This window comes from Sciurus carolinensis, chromosome 2, assembly GCF_902686445.1.
Source record: "Sciurus carolinensis chromosome 2, mSciCar1.2, whole genome shotgun sequence".
NCBI classification, from domain to species: domain Eukaryota; kingdom Metazoa; phylum Chordata; class Mammalia; order Rodentia; family Sciuridae; genus Sciurus; species Sciurus carolinensis.
Window position 1 is genome coordinate 49113563 of NC_062214.1, and position 17313 is coordinate 49130875.

Sequence of the window (17313 nt, forward strand, 5' to 3'; positions counted from 1 at the left end):
TTAAGTTCTAGTGTTCCACAGCACCATGGGGTGACTATAGTTCACAATAATGTATTATGTTATTTTACAAATAACCAGAAGAGAGGCACTTGAAGACACAAAACAAAAACAAAGACAAGGAGATAAAAAAATTAATTCCCTGATTTTATCAGTACATATTGTACACTTGTATGTTCACTTTCCATCACTTTGACAAAATATGTGAGATAAACAACTTAACAAAGGGAAAGTCTATTTTGGCTCATGGTTTCAGAGGTTTTAGTCCATGGTCACTTGGTCTTGTTGTCTTTGGGACTGTGGTGAAGCCCTGGAGCACATGGCAGAGGAAGCTGTTTACCTGGTAACAGGGAAGAACTAAAAAGAGAAAGGAAGAGAGCAGCATCCCATATCCCCTTCCACAGCACACCCCAGTGACCTCACTTCCTCCCGCTAGGCCCCACCCCACAAAGGTTCCACCACCTCTGAAGAGCACCACCCTGGGAAGCAAGCCTGCAATACACGGGGCTTTGAGGAAACACTCCAGACCTAGCCACATGTATCAAATTAAAATATTGTACCCCAAAATACATAAAATTAAAATAATAATTAAGAGATAAGTAAAAGCACAAATTTAGACAATACTTTTTAAAAAAGAATAACAGGTAGAAATTTCAAGGTAGAATGAGGGATGAAAGAACAGATGCAGAAAAGAGGGAGTTAAGATGTGGGCCGACCTGGAAGGGAGAAGAGGCCTGGAGACAGGATGATGCCAGGGAGGGGCCTTCCGAGTGTGGCAACTGGTCCTTCAGCCACACCCATGGGACAAGGAAAGGCTCTGACAGTGCCTGTCCTGGAAGGTTGAGCCTGAGATACACCCGGCTCCCTCGTCCCTCAGTACACATCTTACTTATCCCACTCTTGTGCCTCACAGATCTGGGGTGCATCCCCCAGTAGCCACAACTTCCAAACCACTCCACGCACACCTCAACCAGTCAAGAATCCTTCAACACCTCCAACACTCTCCAAACGGTCTCTCACACATCCAGGAACTTATCTTACTTGGTCTAATTTTAAAGTCAGTCTGCACTTACCAGGTATTTACCATTTCCACTGTTGGGGAGGCACGGGCGTCACAGACAGGACAATGAGGGTTTGTGACCAGCATTCTGCACATTCCTTCTAAATTCATCATATGAAGGAGATGCTGGGATGGTGCTGAGAAGCACTCCAACACCTAACCAGTCAAGGATTCAGAACCTACTCAGTTGAAAACCAGCCTCAGGCCTAGATCAGCAGAGGCACAGGAATCAGAGGAAGGGGTGGGGCTCACAAACAAATATTGCCTCCTAATTGTGGGGCCCAGTGACACATCTATCAGTCAAAGACAAGTGATTGAAGAGTAGCACTTCTGCTGAAAGAGCATCCACTTCACCTGTTGGGGACAAAGGAAAAGGCATCTTCTCTAACCATATCTTGCTCCTCCTTACACACAAATAATCTAGAAATTGATTTGCAGGATGACCCAAGTCCTTCAGTCCCAACCCAGAGAACATACAATGACACAGGATTGGCATTTATGAAGTGTGGCTGCCCCTGTTTTAATATTGTGTGATCAGCAGTCATGGAGGTGGGAACCACCATCAGAGAGGGTCATGACTTCCCAGATGGCAGCACACACTGGACCAATCATGGAGTGGGAGGACAAGAGGCAGGAGAAGAGGAACTGGGGGAAAAAGGAGGGTAAATACAGGACCCAAAAGAGCAATGGAGTTGCCCTGCATAGCAGAGGTCCCCAGTTCCCCAGGATCTCCAAGGTCAAGCCACCAGCACCTCTTCTCCCTGCAGGAAATATTCTCTTGAACTAGGTCCTCCTCCATCCACAGACCTTGGAGCCACAGTAGCAGAAAATGAGCACCCGTGAGAGGGACTCTGACAATGGCACATGAAAGTCTGGGTTCCCTCATTCATCCCATGGGGCAAACCTGAGGTGTATGTCCCTCCTTGTCCCCCAGAGGTCTGGGCAGGTTTCAGGCCCCTCCCAGATCAACACTTGCTTCAAAACCTGTCTCAGGTCTGCTCAGGAAAAGTGCAGCTGAGACACCCCGTCTCCTGCCGACCAGCACTACCAAGTTCAGGTTTATGTTCCGTCTCAAGGTGCAGACTCTGGTCACCTATAGGTAAGCCTCCCAGTGTGGCCACACAGGCACTGGTGGGGCTGGTCTTTGTCTGGCCCTGATTGGAAACACATCTGGTAAACCCCCACAGTTCTGCACTCTGCACAGGTGGACCACACCATGGGAAGCTGAAGGGCTGCTTCCCTTTCCCCCTGCATCTCCACATGGGAGCAAATCTCCATGTACCTGACTACCCACTGGAGCTGCTCAAGGAAGCACAAATGAAGTGAGGGAAACCAAGAGCTATATCCACACGTCCCCATGCCTGCCCTCACTCTGAGGTCACGTGCTGTGGTCATGGCAGTGGGGAAACTGGCATTGCTTGGTTGCATCGTCGTAAGAGGGAGCCATGTGCTTGGTCAGCAAGGGCAGCAGAGCTGGAGATGCCAGCTCCCAGGAGGCCCAGCAGGTTCCTGATGTCTATCTCTCTCCTCTGAATGCTGCCCAATGTGTTTGTGAGATGCAGTGTGCTCCCTCCCTCCTGTCTCAGAGCCAGGGGTAATGTCCTTGTGTGTGGGTTTGCCCCTGCTTGATCCTCCTCCTTGTTCTCCCCCCACAGGCCTCTCCAGTGACCTCTGCTGGATGTGGAGAAACATTTCTACAGGTCACAGATGCTTCGAATTTTGGGAGTCAAATGCTTGCCACAAATGAGGCTCTCTTATGTCATTTGTTTGAAAAAGAAGGAAACAGCAAATGTGAGTTTGGGCAGAGGTCGTGACTGCCTGACCTCCTCGCCTGATACCGTCCCTGTACTCTGAGGTTCCTCTCCCCACGCTTCCCAGCCCTTCAGTGATGCAACTCTCTCAGGGGTTCCAACTGCAGTGACCTCACCCTGCATGAGCTACCCCTACCCTGACCCTATTCACCGCCCCGCCTGAGCCTCCTGGGATCACCCCCACATGCACATCCAGTGTCAGGACTTGCTTCTTGGGAACCCAAGGACTGTGCTGTGTTAGATTAGAGGGTCCCTGACACTTGATGCAAAGTCTCTATGGTCCAACCTGGAAACTAAATATCAGCCTGCCTTGGAGTAGCACTGTCATCCGTAAGGTGAGCCCATCCATCCTTCTGCTGCAATGACCAAGTCAAGGCTGACACTTTCTGGTGACTAAGGAAACAGGGGTGGGAAGAGACTCCATAGGAGTCCCATAACACAGCACTGACCCAGGCCACCACCCAGCACCCACCTCAGGGATGTCATTGCTTGGAAGGAAGTCACTGATAACTAGAGCCATGATAGCTCTTGATGAAGGTCCCACATGATAGTGGTTTCCAGGGACTAACTTATCATGGAAGAACAGCAGACCTGCAGCAGGTGGGAAACTGTCTGGTCCCCTGTCCACTCCCCATGATGTCTGCCATCTTTTTTTGCACCTATGAGCCACATATGTATCCCCAGGTTCCACACTACCCCTCCATCCTCCCAACCACCTCAGCGAGTATTTCCTCCCAACTTACACATACATCATCTTTAAGTCCTTTCCTGTGTCCCTTGCTCTCCCATTCAGGAGAACTTCCTCATCCCTGTCTTTTTCTCAATGGGCAAAGGGAACCAGATGCTGTTACCATGGATGGAGCCCATGCCCCACCTCAAGCTCCAGACAGTGCTTCCTGACTAGAAGGTGAGTGTTAATCTTACCTCTGTTCACAGAGAATAGCTGAGGCTTGAAGGTTTCTATAACTCGCTCCAGGGTATGTGGCTGGACTTGAACCAGAGTCAGCCTGACCCCTGGCCCTGTTTCCCTATGTTGTCAGTGATATGCTGCATAAAGGCTATAAGAGTCTGTGCTCCAAAGGGAAGTGAGGCCTAATGAGGAATTATTTCCATACATGACGGTGGAGGGGTCTCACATTTTTATGCCATAGGCTCTTTTGGGGGGAGAGATGAATCCCTTATCAGAAGGATGTTTTTAATGCATGAAATGAAATGCATTAAATTTTAATGGTAATTAATTATACTGATGCAGTTATCAAAATATTTTAAAATACTTGTACTTGTTAATCTATGTGTTTCTCTTACATATTAACATATGTACTTTTTTTATTAAATAGCAACTTCAAGGGAGGCCTAAGAATTACCACATCTGGCTTGGACTATAGCAAGGTAATAAAGTACATACCTAGCATGTGCAAGGCCCTGGGTTCTGTCCCCAGAAACAAAAACTCTGTCCACAAAAACTCTTAAAATTTCCAAGTGCTAAGAGGCCTATGACAATTGTAATGTGATAGAAAGATCTGTTGTGTTCATGGGGAAAGTCACCAGGGTGGAATTCACTCAACATCCAGGAAATGCAAGATTTCAGTCTGACACTGGTAGAAAAAAGACGAAATTTTGTTTTTCTTCCAAGGTCATAAACCCCTGGATTTTATCCCCAGACCTTGAAGCATTCATGATGCTTCAAGCCCAGCTCCTCAAGAATCCAAGCCACCCCTTCCCTGTGTACCACAGTTTTATTTCCATGTTAGAATTGTGCAAGTGTCACCACTGGGGTCAGACACTCCCTAGAGATAGGGTGTCCCCACTGCACCTGGCACAGGGCAGGTCTGGTCGGGATACACATCCCTAATCTGTTGCTTCAGGTCCTCCCTGTGCCTAGCATGGGAATACTGGGCACAGCCAGGGAGGACATAGAGGAGGGATTATTTGTTAAACGCAGGTCCCTGGCAACAGTGTCATCCAGAGGGCTACATGAGGCTCAGGGATTTGAACAATCCCACAAATGAGTGCCTTGAACTGCCTGGGGACACACTTTGGGGAAGACTTCCCTCAAATCCAGTGACTTCCTCCCACTTCCCAAGTCTTAACCTAACACCTCTGACTCTCTCAGGCAGAAGACAGCCCTGCTTCCTAGGGGTCTTAGTTTTTGCATGCTGGCCAGTCTCCCATACTTCCAACCCCTGACAGCCCTGAGTACAGTACCCAGCACATGGAGGAAATCAAGAAATAGTGGTGAAATGGAACAAAATAGAAGACACAGAGATATACCCCCACAAATATAGTCATCTGATCCTTGACAGAGATGTCAAAAACATTCATTGGAGAAAAGATAGCCTCTTTAGCAAATGGTGCTGAGAAAGCTGGCTATCCATATGCAAAAGAATGAAGCTAGATCTCTATCCTTCACCCTGCACAAGTTAACTCAAAATCTATGACCTAGGAATTAGATCAGAAACTTCATAACTGCTAAAAGAAAACACAGGGTCAATTCTCCAACAAATAAGCTAAGACAATGAATAGGAATCAATAGGATTCCTATAGCTCAGAAAATAGTACCAAGAATTAGTAAGTGGAATGGCATCAAATTAATAAACTTCCACACAGCAAAGGAAACAAGATCATAAAGAAAGTCTACAGAATAGGAGAAAATATTTGCCAGCTACTCTTAGTAGAGGATTAATATCCAGAATATATAATAAATTGAAAGAACTTACACAAAAAAACTCAATCAAAAAATGAGCAAATGAACCGAAGAGATACTTCTCTAAAGAAGAAATGTAAATGATCAACCAATATATGAAAAATAGTCAATGTCTTTAGCAATTAGAGAAATACAAATCAAAACTATACTGAGATTTTATCTCACTCCAATTAGAATGACTGTCATCAAAAAATACAAACAATAAATCCTGGAGAGGATGTGGAGAAAAAGGAACACTTTTACACTGATGGTGAGATTGTAAATTAGTAAAACCACTATGGAAATCAGTATGGAGTTCCTCAGAAGACTTGGAATAGAGCCACTATATGTCCCAGCTATATCACTTCTTAGTATTTATCCTAATTAATTAAAGTTGGCATAAACATGCTACCCATGTTTATAGCAGCACAATTTACAATAGCCCAATTATGGAATCAGCCTAGTTGTCCATCCATAGTGAATGGACACAGAAAAGGTGGTATATATACACAATGGAGTTTTACTCAGTCATAAAGAAAAATGCAATTGTGTTATTTGCAGGAAAATGCATAGAGCATTATGTTAAGCAACATATACCAAACTCCACTTATCAAAGAAAACATTCAGCCTTTAGATTTTGGGGATTAGCTTATTTCACTTAACATGATATTCTCCAACTCCATCCATTTACCCACAAATGCCATAATATTATTCTTCTTTATGACTGAATAATATTCCATTATGTATATATACCACAGTTTCTTTACCTATTCATCTATTGAAGGACATCTAGGTTGGTTCCACAATCTAGCTATGATATATATTCGTGGGGGGAGGGGGTAAGAGAAGATTGGAGGAAATTTGGATTGTGTAGAGGGAAATGAGGGGAGATAGAGGGCAGAAGAAAAGATAGTGGAATGAGTCATACATCATTACCCTATGTTCATGTATGATTACACGAATGGTGGGAATCTACATTGTGTACAACCACAGGAATGAAAAGTTGTACCCCATTTGTGTACAATGAATCAAAATGCAGTCTGTAAAAATACAATTTAAATATATATATATTTATAAATTTATAAAATAAATATAAATTTAAATATATATATATATATATATATAAAAAACAGAAAGTCAAGGGTCATATGTTTTCTCTCATATGTGGAAACTAGAGGGAAAAAAGGGGGAGTCTTTTGAAAATAGAAGAGAGACCAGTAAAGGAAAAGGACAGAGGAGAAGGAGGAAAGGAAATGGGGAGGCAATGGAGAATGAAATTGATCAAATTATATTGTTATATTATGTACATGTGTGAATATGTAACAATAAATCCCATTGTTATGTTTCATTTTAATGTATCAATGAAAAATGGGGAAAAAATAAAAAATAATAATCAAAAAAGGAAAATGCTCATGAGCAGACTTAAGTTCCAGACCCCATTAGGGCAACAAGTCCCTACAGACCTAAAGTAAAGACCAGCAGAGACCCAGAAAGGAAGGAGTCCAGCTCCAGCCCTCCACTTCTGCCATTGTGTAAAGACTGTGCGTGGTTTTTCATATGATGCTACTCATGGGTGCCTCTCACGAGCAGTCCCAGTCTCAGTCTTACAAGCACTGCCTGCTAGAGGACATATATCGAGATTACCAGCATGGCAGAGGAAAGAGAATGCCTGCCCTTCCAGCCTCAGGAGGACTGAGGCTGAGCCCAGAGAACAGAGCCGTCCAAAATGACAGAGCCTAGGGCTGCATTCCACCCTTAGGGGAAGCTGAGGTTGGACTTAGGAGAGTGATATAAAGCTGGAGCCAGGCAGGGAGCCACAGGATTCTGCTGTGCTCAGAAAGAAGCTATGCCTGGTGGGCACAAGCCAGTGACTCAGTGACCTGCAGGCACTCCATGCCTGCATGGAGGGAGCTCCATGGCATATGAGCAGCTTTTCTTCTTCACTAAGCCCAGTGTGGATGCAGAGAACTGAGTGGCAGAGAGGAGAAGAAGGAAAGGAGAGGTTGGATGAAAGGGAGAGGAGGGGGAGGAGGGGGTTGGGGAAAGAGAGAAGATGGAGACGGAAGGAGGAGGGAAAGGAGAAAGAAAAGGAAGAAGGGAGGACAGGAAGGAGGAGGGGAAGAGAAAAGGCAGAGGGAGGAGGAGAAGGAGAGAGAAGGGAAGAGGGAGATGAGGAGGAGGAGGGAGAGGGCAAGGAGAAAAGAAGAGGACGAGGGAAAGGAAGAGGAGGAAGTGATACAAAATTTATCCTCCCAGCAGCCACCATTTTTGAGCACCCACTCATGACGTACCCACTGGGGCACTTTATAGACATTTTCTTCACTTTATCTTCAAAATGCATGTTCTACAAAAACCTAAAGAACAGGGCTTAACACTCAGTTCAAGTCCCACATTAGCTCAGAGGAAGACCAAGATCTTCAGCCCAGGGTGGTGTGGCTCCATTTTAAACAAGAAACAGTGGAAGATCCAGAGAGTTGACCGGTCCACAATGCATCTCAGCTGCAATGTCACCAGAATCGAGAGCCTCCAGGGCCACTCTGGAAGAGTCATTCTGCCTGCATCCCACCTGCAGTTGTCTCTTGGGTCTTCAGAGATCCCTCGGTGCTTAGCACATCTGACCCACCCACTACCAGGGACCAGGTCAGCCCTTTCCTGCTGTGGGGTTTGGGGTGAGCTCTTTCAGCCTCTGAGCATCTTGCCCTTGTTCTAGACTGGGGGTGATGCACCTGCCCACCAGGCTGTCAGAAGGTAGAAAGCATTGAGAATTAGGAGCCCTGACCTGGTGCAGTTCATCTGCCATGTCCTGGGGCCAAGGGCAAAGAAAGAGAAGGTGGTGGCAAGCAGCCAGGTGGCCCACGAACAGGCATGACTTCCTTTCCCTCCCTCCAACTCCAACTACTCATTAGAAAGAGAAAGTTAAAAGAAAAAAAGTGCAAGGTTCTTTTGTTATTAGCCTGCAAGTGTTTTCACAGACTCTTTTGAACCAGGTAAATTAATTTGAGAAAAGACTGCCTGACCTGGTTTGGTCTCATATTTATGAAACTAGGGAACACCCAGCTTTTGCTGCTGTTGTTTTTGGTTTTGTTTTGTTTTGTTTTGTTTTCTTCTGTTTTCAGTGCTGGGGAGAAACCCAGGGCCTTGTACATGTTATGCAGGTGTTCTACGACTGAGCCATATACATGCCTGCCAGTTTTACAAAAGTCTGCACTTGGTCTAGTGTAAAGGAATAGGCAAAAAAAAAAAAAAAATTAAAAAAAAAATAAAGAATTGAAAGAGAGGCAGAAAGAAGGATAGGCTTTGAAGTCCACGAGGGATTTGTGATGAGCTAGACCCTGAGAGCACCAAAGAAAATGAGTTTCTCTCCTAATTTAAGACTCTGATCTACCATAAAGAATAGAGATGGCTCTTTCTAGACTGTTACCTACATTGCTCAGAGACAAGGACCTGGAACTAGCCCTCCAACTCATGTCACAACCAGAGGACAGGAACCCCACTCCCCATGCATAGCCAGGGTGGTAACAGCCCAGTATTCTAAGATAAACTGTCAAGCACTTTTGGAAAAAGTAATTGTCAAAGCCCTTTCCTCCCTCTAGTGCCTAAAGGCAAATGACTTTGGCCAGTGAGCAGCTCCCTTCCAAGGTTGGAGTAGGCAGGTCAACATACAGTAGGCAGGTCAAGTTGGTGGGCAGGTGGGGGTGGCCAAGAGCACTACTGGTCAAGCCTTCTGCACTGGCTCACAGGCACCCATGCATCTGCCACCTTGGAGGCTCTCCTAGAATATATCCACCTCCCTGGGGTACACCCAGCTCTACCACGATCTGTCCTGGAATAGGAGGACATACCGAGACCAGGGTTGCTCTAACTGGTATGTCCCCTGCATATCCTGACCACTGAGCAGTGTATTTGGGGTAAAGTAGAAGAAACACAAAATTGGCACATAGAAAACATGCAGAGAAGGATGTTCCTGCAGCAAAAAAAAGAGAGGAAAGTAAAGTGGGAATACAATGTGGTTTCCTGGGGGTGTATATGGTGATGAAATGGTGTGCACATGTGTGTAGTAAATGTGTGCATGTAAAAAATATTATGGCACAAACATTTCTCAAAGGAACTTGTCTTTACCAGTACAGTAAAGCTGTCCCACACCAACCCCAGATGCATTTGAGGTCATGGGAGGGGAGAAAATACGTAGCACATACAATCTCCTTTTTAAATGTCAAGGACCCAGACTGTGTATCTGCTCACACCCTATTGGTCAGAAGCTAAGTGTACATTGTCACTGAGAATGTGGGCTTGGAAGTGTAGTCTCTATTGTTGGCTCCACCCTGGACAAAGGCTCTGTGACTTCCATTGTTAAAAGGCAAGAGAGAAAATGAAGAATGGGGAATAGTCAATTATTTGGATCATATTCCTGTGCCACATAGAAAAGAGAATCTCCCTTTTCCAGTGCCCCTTGGAAAGATATTTTAAGCAGTGAACTCCAAAAGGATTATTCCACAAGATAACGGGCCAACCCTGTCAGGGAGAGGGATGCACCAGGATGACTGACAAAAGCTGATTGATGTTACACATTCTTCATTGCCTAACACGTGAGCATTGGATGAAGGATAAGGATGGATGGAGACCAGAAAGTATATCGCCTATTAGAAGAAAAGTTAAGGGTGATGAAAGATGTGCATGATATAGGTTTAAGTTGGAAAAAATATGTTGAAAATTCTCTATATAGTTCTAGTATAATCCTTATGTCATAAGAGAATATACCCACATAAAATAAAACTCAGAAGGTAGTGCACCAATATTTTCACACCCCTTATTTCTGAGTGCTGGGATTACATGTTCATTATATTGTTTATTATTTCCTCTGGGCTTTTATAAGTTTTCTATGATAAACACATGTTGTTTAGTAAACAATAGCAATCATGGTAAAGAGTGATATTTTTCAGACAGGAATCAATGCCAGGCAAGGAAAAACTTGCTTGTTCAGAATCACTCTAAAAGTTTTAGTTTCAAAGTCATTTGCATAAGGTCAGGATTGTTGGAGACCTAAACATTTGAGCAAAGGGTCAATGACTTCTAACAAGATCCTACTTGGAGACATTATTGGCTTGGGTACAAGATGAAAGTGGCTTCCCTCTACAGACGGATCCTAACAAAATACTCAAAGTGGCCTAAAAATACTTTTAGTGTAGAAAAGATGCTTAGAAATTTACTATAATGCGAGTTTAAATACTATGAAATAGATCAATGAAAGGGTGAGGCAGAGGGAATGGAACAAACAGGCCAAGTGGTAAATGCTGGCCGATGCCATAATACAGAGGACAAAAGTGTGTCAGGGGTCCGTGAGTGATCATGAAACTGGGTGTTGGAATCTTTAATCCCAGGACACTGGCAGAATATTTCTGCAAAGTTCATGTGGAATCAACCCATTTCTGGACGTTTCTTGGGGACATAAGAAGGAAGAAGTCCCTGGGCCAATAGCCGTGGAGACCTGACAAAGCCATGCACTGACAAAGCTGACCTACCGTCTGTAGGATGATTTTAGCCTCTGAGTTCTTCCCTGTGCACTCTCAGTTGATCGGACTCTCTGATGTCCCAGTTTTATTCCATCATTATTCTTCTCCTGTGGTCCTTCAAGAGCTATCTGTTGTGTAAGGCTAGAAACCATGTCTGTCCTTTTGTCTACCCAGCACTGGCCCAAGGCTTGACCCAGAACAGGTTGTCAGTAAATGGATGAACTTTATTTTCATTCCCTCTATTTGTGGGCCAAGCTCTCCCTTGGCAAAGCCTAGGACTTGGTGGTCACACAGCTCTTTCTATGTACTGGCTTGTGGCACAAATGATAGCCGCCCTGGCAAAGCAGAACTGGCTGAGGACTATGGCCTCACCACAAGTATCTGCCAATTTGGGTTGGCAGAGTCCCAGACCCTGCTTCTCCCCTTGACCTTGGACATGAAAACCCCATCTCAAGGAGAAGTGGATGAGTTTTGGGTGAAAATACATTTTCTCTTTGAAAATTGTGAAGGTGGTCAGGGGTATGGCTCAGTGGCAGAGTACTTGCTGAGCACACATGAGATCCTGGGCTCAATCCTCAGCCCTGAAAAAATAAAAAATAAATTGAAGGTAAAAAGAGATTGAAAATTCAATATGTTTCACAACTATATGTATCATGCCTACTGAACTTTCAAAGATAAGGTTAAGTAGTGTGGCTTCTAAAACCTATCAGTGTAAATAATGTGGCAGCAAGTATATAGTCCCCTTGTCATTTTTCCCTACACAATACAGTGTAACCATTACTTACATAGCATTTACATTGTATTAGGTATTCAGTCATCTAGATATTATCTAAATTATATGGGAAGTCAGGCATGGTGGCTCACACCTGTGATCCCAGTAACCTTGGAGGTTGAGGCAGGAGGACCTCAAGTTTGAAGCCAAACTCAGTGGCTTAATAAGGCCCTGCCTCAAAATAAAAAATAAAAAGGGAATGTAGCTCAGTAGTAAAGCACCCCTGGGTTCAATCCCCAAAACTCACACACACACACACACACACACACACACACACACACACACACAAATACATAGGACTACATAGGCTATAGACAAATACTATGCCATTTTTTAAAAGCATCCACAGATTTTGGTCTCTGTAGAATGTCCTGGAGTCAAAATCCTGTGGATACCAAGGGACAACTGTACAAAAACATGACTTCTTGGATTGTTCAGTTTGGCCTAGTAGATCGTCAGATCTCAGCAGCTGAGTTTGAAGCAGTCAGTATAGGTGCCAGGCAACAGGAATGGAATGGAATGAGAGAGACTGGAGCTCCAGACACAACTCAGCCACTACTTGGAACCACAGGCACATCATTTACCTCTGGTCCAATATCCACAAGTAGAAAATGCTAGTTTGGGATTTGTTGGTCCTGTAAGGGATGTAAGCATAGAGGACACTTAAGGGGCCTCTGAACTCTTGGAAATTAGATACAGAATTTTGTGGGAACTTGTTTCTGGGGAAAAGGTTCATGGCCTTCAAGAAATTTTAACATGGAATCCTGCAGCAGATGCTGTCTGAAGTTCCTGCCATTCTTCAATCCTTCCAGCCTCTGGCTCAGCAACCCTCAGTGAAGCTGCACCAGGGAGGCACACAGTGCGTAACCAGTGTCACATGGAAGAAGAACATCTTCGGGAGCTGACAGGGTGGAAGGGGGAGTTGGGCTGAATGCTTGGGTCAGATTCTCAGTGTTGCAGAAATCCAAAGAGGAAAACCCTCAAAGGCTGAAGATGACAATAGGAACAAAAACAAAAACTGAATTGAATCATCTATATTGAAGGTATGCAACATGATGCTTTGGGACACTTACAAACAGGAAACAGTTAATATGTGAAACAAATTAACATACCAATCACTTCACATGGTTACCCACTTATGTTGTTGTTTTGGGACAAAAGAAGGTGGAATTTATTTACTTAACAGGAGTCCCAATACAATACAATTTTATTAATAAGAGTCCTCATGTTAGAGGACTGTAGAATGTCCTGGAGTCAAAATCCTGTGGATACCAAGGGACAACTGTACAAAAACATGACTTCTTGGATTGTTCAGTTTGGTCCTCATGTTAGAGGACTCTTAGATCTTTTAATTATTCATCCTATTTATCTGCTTTTTTGTTACATCTTTTCTACATCTCCCCATTTCTTCTACCCACACTACCCTGGTGACCACCATTTTATTCTCTATCTCCAGATATTTGACTTTTTTTTCCCCCCAGTTGTGCCAGTTATCAATAACTGTGGGCTGCTCTCAGCCTCTGCTCAGAAAGTTGCTGACTTGACCCTTGTTAACCTCTGTTGACTTAATAAAGGCCATAAAAAACATTTAACATCCTCCATTATCAATTAATTGTGAAGCACTCCAAGAATTTGTTCGCATGGTGCCCATGGCTTCTGTGGGTACCCCTGGAAGATGTCAATAATTAGGTCAAAGAGCCTTGATAATTGCACACCATACCCCAAAGATTGCTTCATTAGCAAGCCTGATACAAAACAAGGCACCAGTGGGAGCAAATTAATAAGCAACTCTAATAAAAGACCCACTCACTAATAATCACGCCAACTCTGTTTCTCTGTAGCATGCACTCCTCAGAAGGTGTTCTCCCTGCGTACAGGCAGTCCCCGACTGTTCCAGAATCATTTTCAGGGAGAGGCAATATTACTTATTCAAAATCAGTAAACCCTCCTATTTGCCCAGAAGCCTTCAGGAAGGATCTGATTAAAGAAGAGCTTTGATTTTCCCCTTATCTCATGTTGTTTGACGTTTTAGATTTTACAAATGTAAGATTTATATAAAATAGTGAAGCCAGAATTAAGAACAGGTAGTTAGTGTAGAAATAGGGGATCGGGTCAAATGGAGGAAATGGAGGCCATAAAGCCATCTGCCCCTGGAAAAATGGAATATCTTGAATCTCCGGAGCCCATTGATTACCAAATTTACCTGCCTTTATTAAGGACTGCAAGCAAAGAGCTAATAATTGGTGCCCCCTGGGCCCTTATCTGCCTGAATCACCCTGGCCCTCCCCCTGCCCATGGTTTCTCACTTAATGCAAAACCAGGCCTAGTCACGTAGGCAGGAAAGAGAGATAAGGGGGGAGAGAACTGGAGAACAAAAGAGACTTTAACCTATAAAAGATGTAGGGTGAGCACACTTCTGGGGACTTTAGATCATCAGCCATGGCCCCCTTCTTCCTGCCGAGAGAAGTCTGTATTATTACCTTTAAATAAAACCTGCTTAATATGCTTGCCTTGGCGTGCTTCTCTAGTGTTCAGTCTTCAACATTAGAAGGAGCAGAACTCGTCACCGGTAAACAGTGGTATCAATAGGAGGCAGGAAATAGTTGATAAGAGTCAACATGTTATCACTAGCTGGCTAAGAAAAATTTTTCTCAAGTCTCTGCCCCCAAAGGGCAGCAATAATCCTCAAGTTCTCACCCTAATACAGGGCAAGGGCTTACTTCCTGAAACACATAGAAACAGTCCTTTGGCACTAGTTTTTGCAAAAAGAACAAGCTTTAATTTAGGCCAATTAACAAGGAGAAAGGAGATACTCAGCCCAATGGAACCAGTAGCAAAGGAACCTAAGTGGGTAGAGGAAGGGTACACGAGTCCACAAGGAGCTCCTGGATCGTGCAGCCATTGAGATAACTCCTTGCTTATCATCAAGGTCCATAAGGCCCTGTTTCTCATTGCGTAGGTATTGTAGGCCATGGACTTTGGCTCCACTGGGTTCTAAACATCACTTTAGGTCAGGTCCCAAGCATTTTTGGGCCAGGGAAGTTGCCATCCTACAGCCTGATTTCACCCCACTGCCTTCCCTTTTTATATTTGGACACAGCAACTAGAGAACTTGTTCCAGGGAACAAGATGTTACATTGTGGATATGAGATGTGCCCAAAAAACTCCTGTGTTAAGGCAGGAATATTCAGAGGTGAAATGGTTGGACTGTAAGAGCTATTACCTAATCAGTCCATCCTCATTTGAATGAACTGACCGAGTGGTAACTGTAGCAGGTGGGGCATGGCTAGAGGAGGTAGGTCACTGGGTGCGTGTCCTGGAAGGTTTCATCTTCCCTGTAGCTCCTTCCTCCTCTCTCTCTCTCTGCTTCCTGGCCACCATGAGTGAAGCAACTTCCCTCCACCACACCCTCCACCATGATGTTCTCCCTTACCTCAGGCCTTGAGAGATGGAGTCAGGCAACAATGGACTGAAACTCTGAAACCATGAGCTCCAGATAAACCTTTTCCTCTTATAAGTTGTTCTGGTCACATACTTTGGTGACAGTGATGTAAAGTTGACTAACATACAAGGAGAGCAATTTCATGTTCCCTTGGTATCCATGGGATGAAAGTCTTTCCTCTGGTTCTGCCTTCTTTTTATTTTAACTTCCCCCAAAAGTACCACAGATGAAACATTCCTATCTCCTAACCCATCAGAAGCCTTTGGTCTGGTTTCTTTTGTTGAGTAAAAGCAGTGTGTGTGTGTGTGTGTGTGTGTGTGTGTGTGTGGTTTTAGACACAAGAAAAAAAAATGAACAGAGGCACCAAATAGTATCTGAAATCTCTTCAACCCTGACTTCCCTTATTATGTTAGCACCAGACCTTTGAAATCAAACTATTCTAAGAATTGACTAAAGGTCTTCCTTTAGTTGTGAGAGGTGGGAGGAATTTTTACCCTCTTGTATTCCCTTTAGTTTTCTGTCTCTCTAACAAAATACCTGAGATAATCAACTCATCGAGAGAAAAGGTTTATTTCAGCTCACAGTTTTGTAGGTTCCAGTCCATGATTTGTTGGCCATATTACTTTGAGACTGTGGTAAGACAGTCCATCAGGGTAGAAGCACATAGCACAGCAAAACTACTCAACTCATCATGAGCCAAGGATCAAAGAGTGTGAGGGCACTATCCTTGTCAAAAGTCCAATGACATAGGGCACCCCACTCAGGAGGTTCCACCACCTCCCAATAGTGCTAAGTGGGGAGTAAAGCCTTTGACACCTGGACTTTTGGGGCACACTTAAGACCTGTATTTTTTTTTTAAACGAGACTAGTTTCCAGGAGGAAAAAACAATATTACAACAAGGCAAAATTCCAGACCAAAGATGATTCCCAATGCCTCACCCCTTGCAACTCCAAGGTGAGCTGCTTCTATAACCAGAGAGACAGGAAGGAACATGCAGAATCACCTGACTGATACACTCTGCCATTTGCTTTATTTGGGCATAACTTGGCAGCCGTTAATCTGGGATTGGCTGAGGGGTTGGCTGCTGGGATTGGCTGGGACTCAGTTGCTTAACTACCAGAGTTTTAGGTTATATTAAACCTTCTTACACATCAAGTTCAGTTTAGTGCACTACATATGAAGGCCCTATGGGCCAAACACAAGCATTGAGGCTGGTTAAGGCCAGCCCGTCACCCTGCACACTTGTACCCTCCTGCTCTCAGAATTTAACATGTCTCCTAGTTAGGTGTAATCACTCCCCCTGGGCCTGTGCTCGTGCCTGTGCCCACTGTTGGTCCCCTGCATGACAAAGTGACTCACAAAGGATAGGCCCAGGCAGAGAGCATTCAGAAAATACTTATTAAAAATTCAAGTTTCAGAGAGGAAATGATGGCGGACTAGAGGGCAGCTGCATTTCACGTTGCTCCAGGACGCAAGATTCAAAAGAGGAGATAGTGAGAGACTTGGGACCAACTCAAAGCCACCGGGTGAGTCTTTCCCATTGGGGAGGCATCCCGGATGGGGCGGTAGCCCCGGAATGCAGGGAACTTTGTGAAGTAGAGTTGCTCGGCGAGACGCCCCTCCCCCCGCTGGAGCAGTAAACACGGACAACTGGGATCATCGTAGAGGAGGCGGCTCAGCACAGCGCTTGGACTCAGAGCAACCACTGGGGCTCTGGGCGGCTGCCTGAGGAGGAGCTGCGTGGCGAGCTGTTTGGACTCAGAACAACCGCTTCTGAACACCGGGGGGCTGCCTGGAGAAAGAGGAGGAGCGCGGCGGGTTGCTTGGTCTAGGAGCGACTGCATCAGAGCCACAGGCAGTTGCCAGAGGAGGAGCTGCGTGGCGAGCTATTTGAACTCAGAGTGAGCGCTCCTGAACACCGGGGGGCTGCCCGGAGGAAGAGGAGAAGCTCAGCGGGTCGCTTGGTCTAGGAGTGACTGCATCAGAGCCACAGGCAGTTGCCAGAGGAGGAGCTGCGTGGTGAGCTGTTTGAACTCA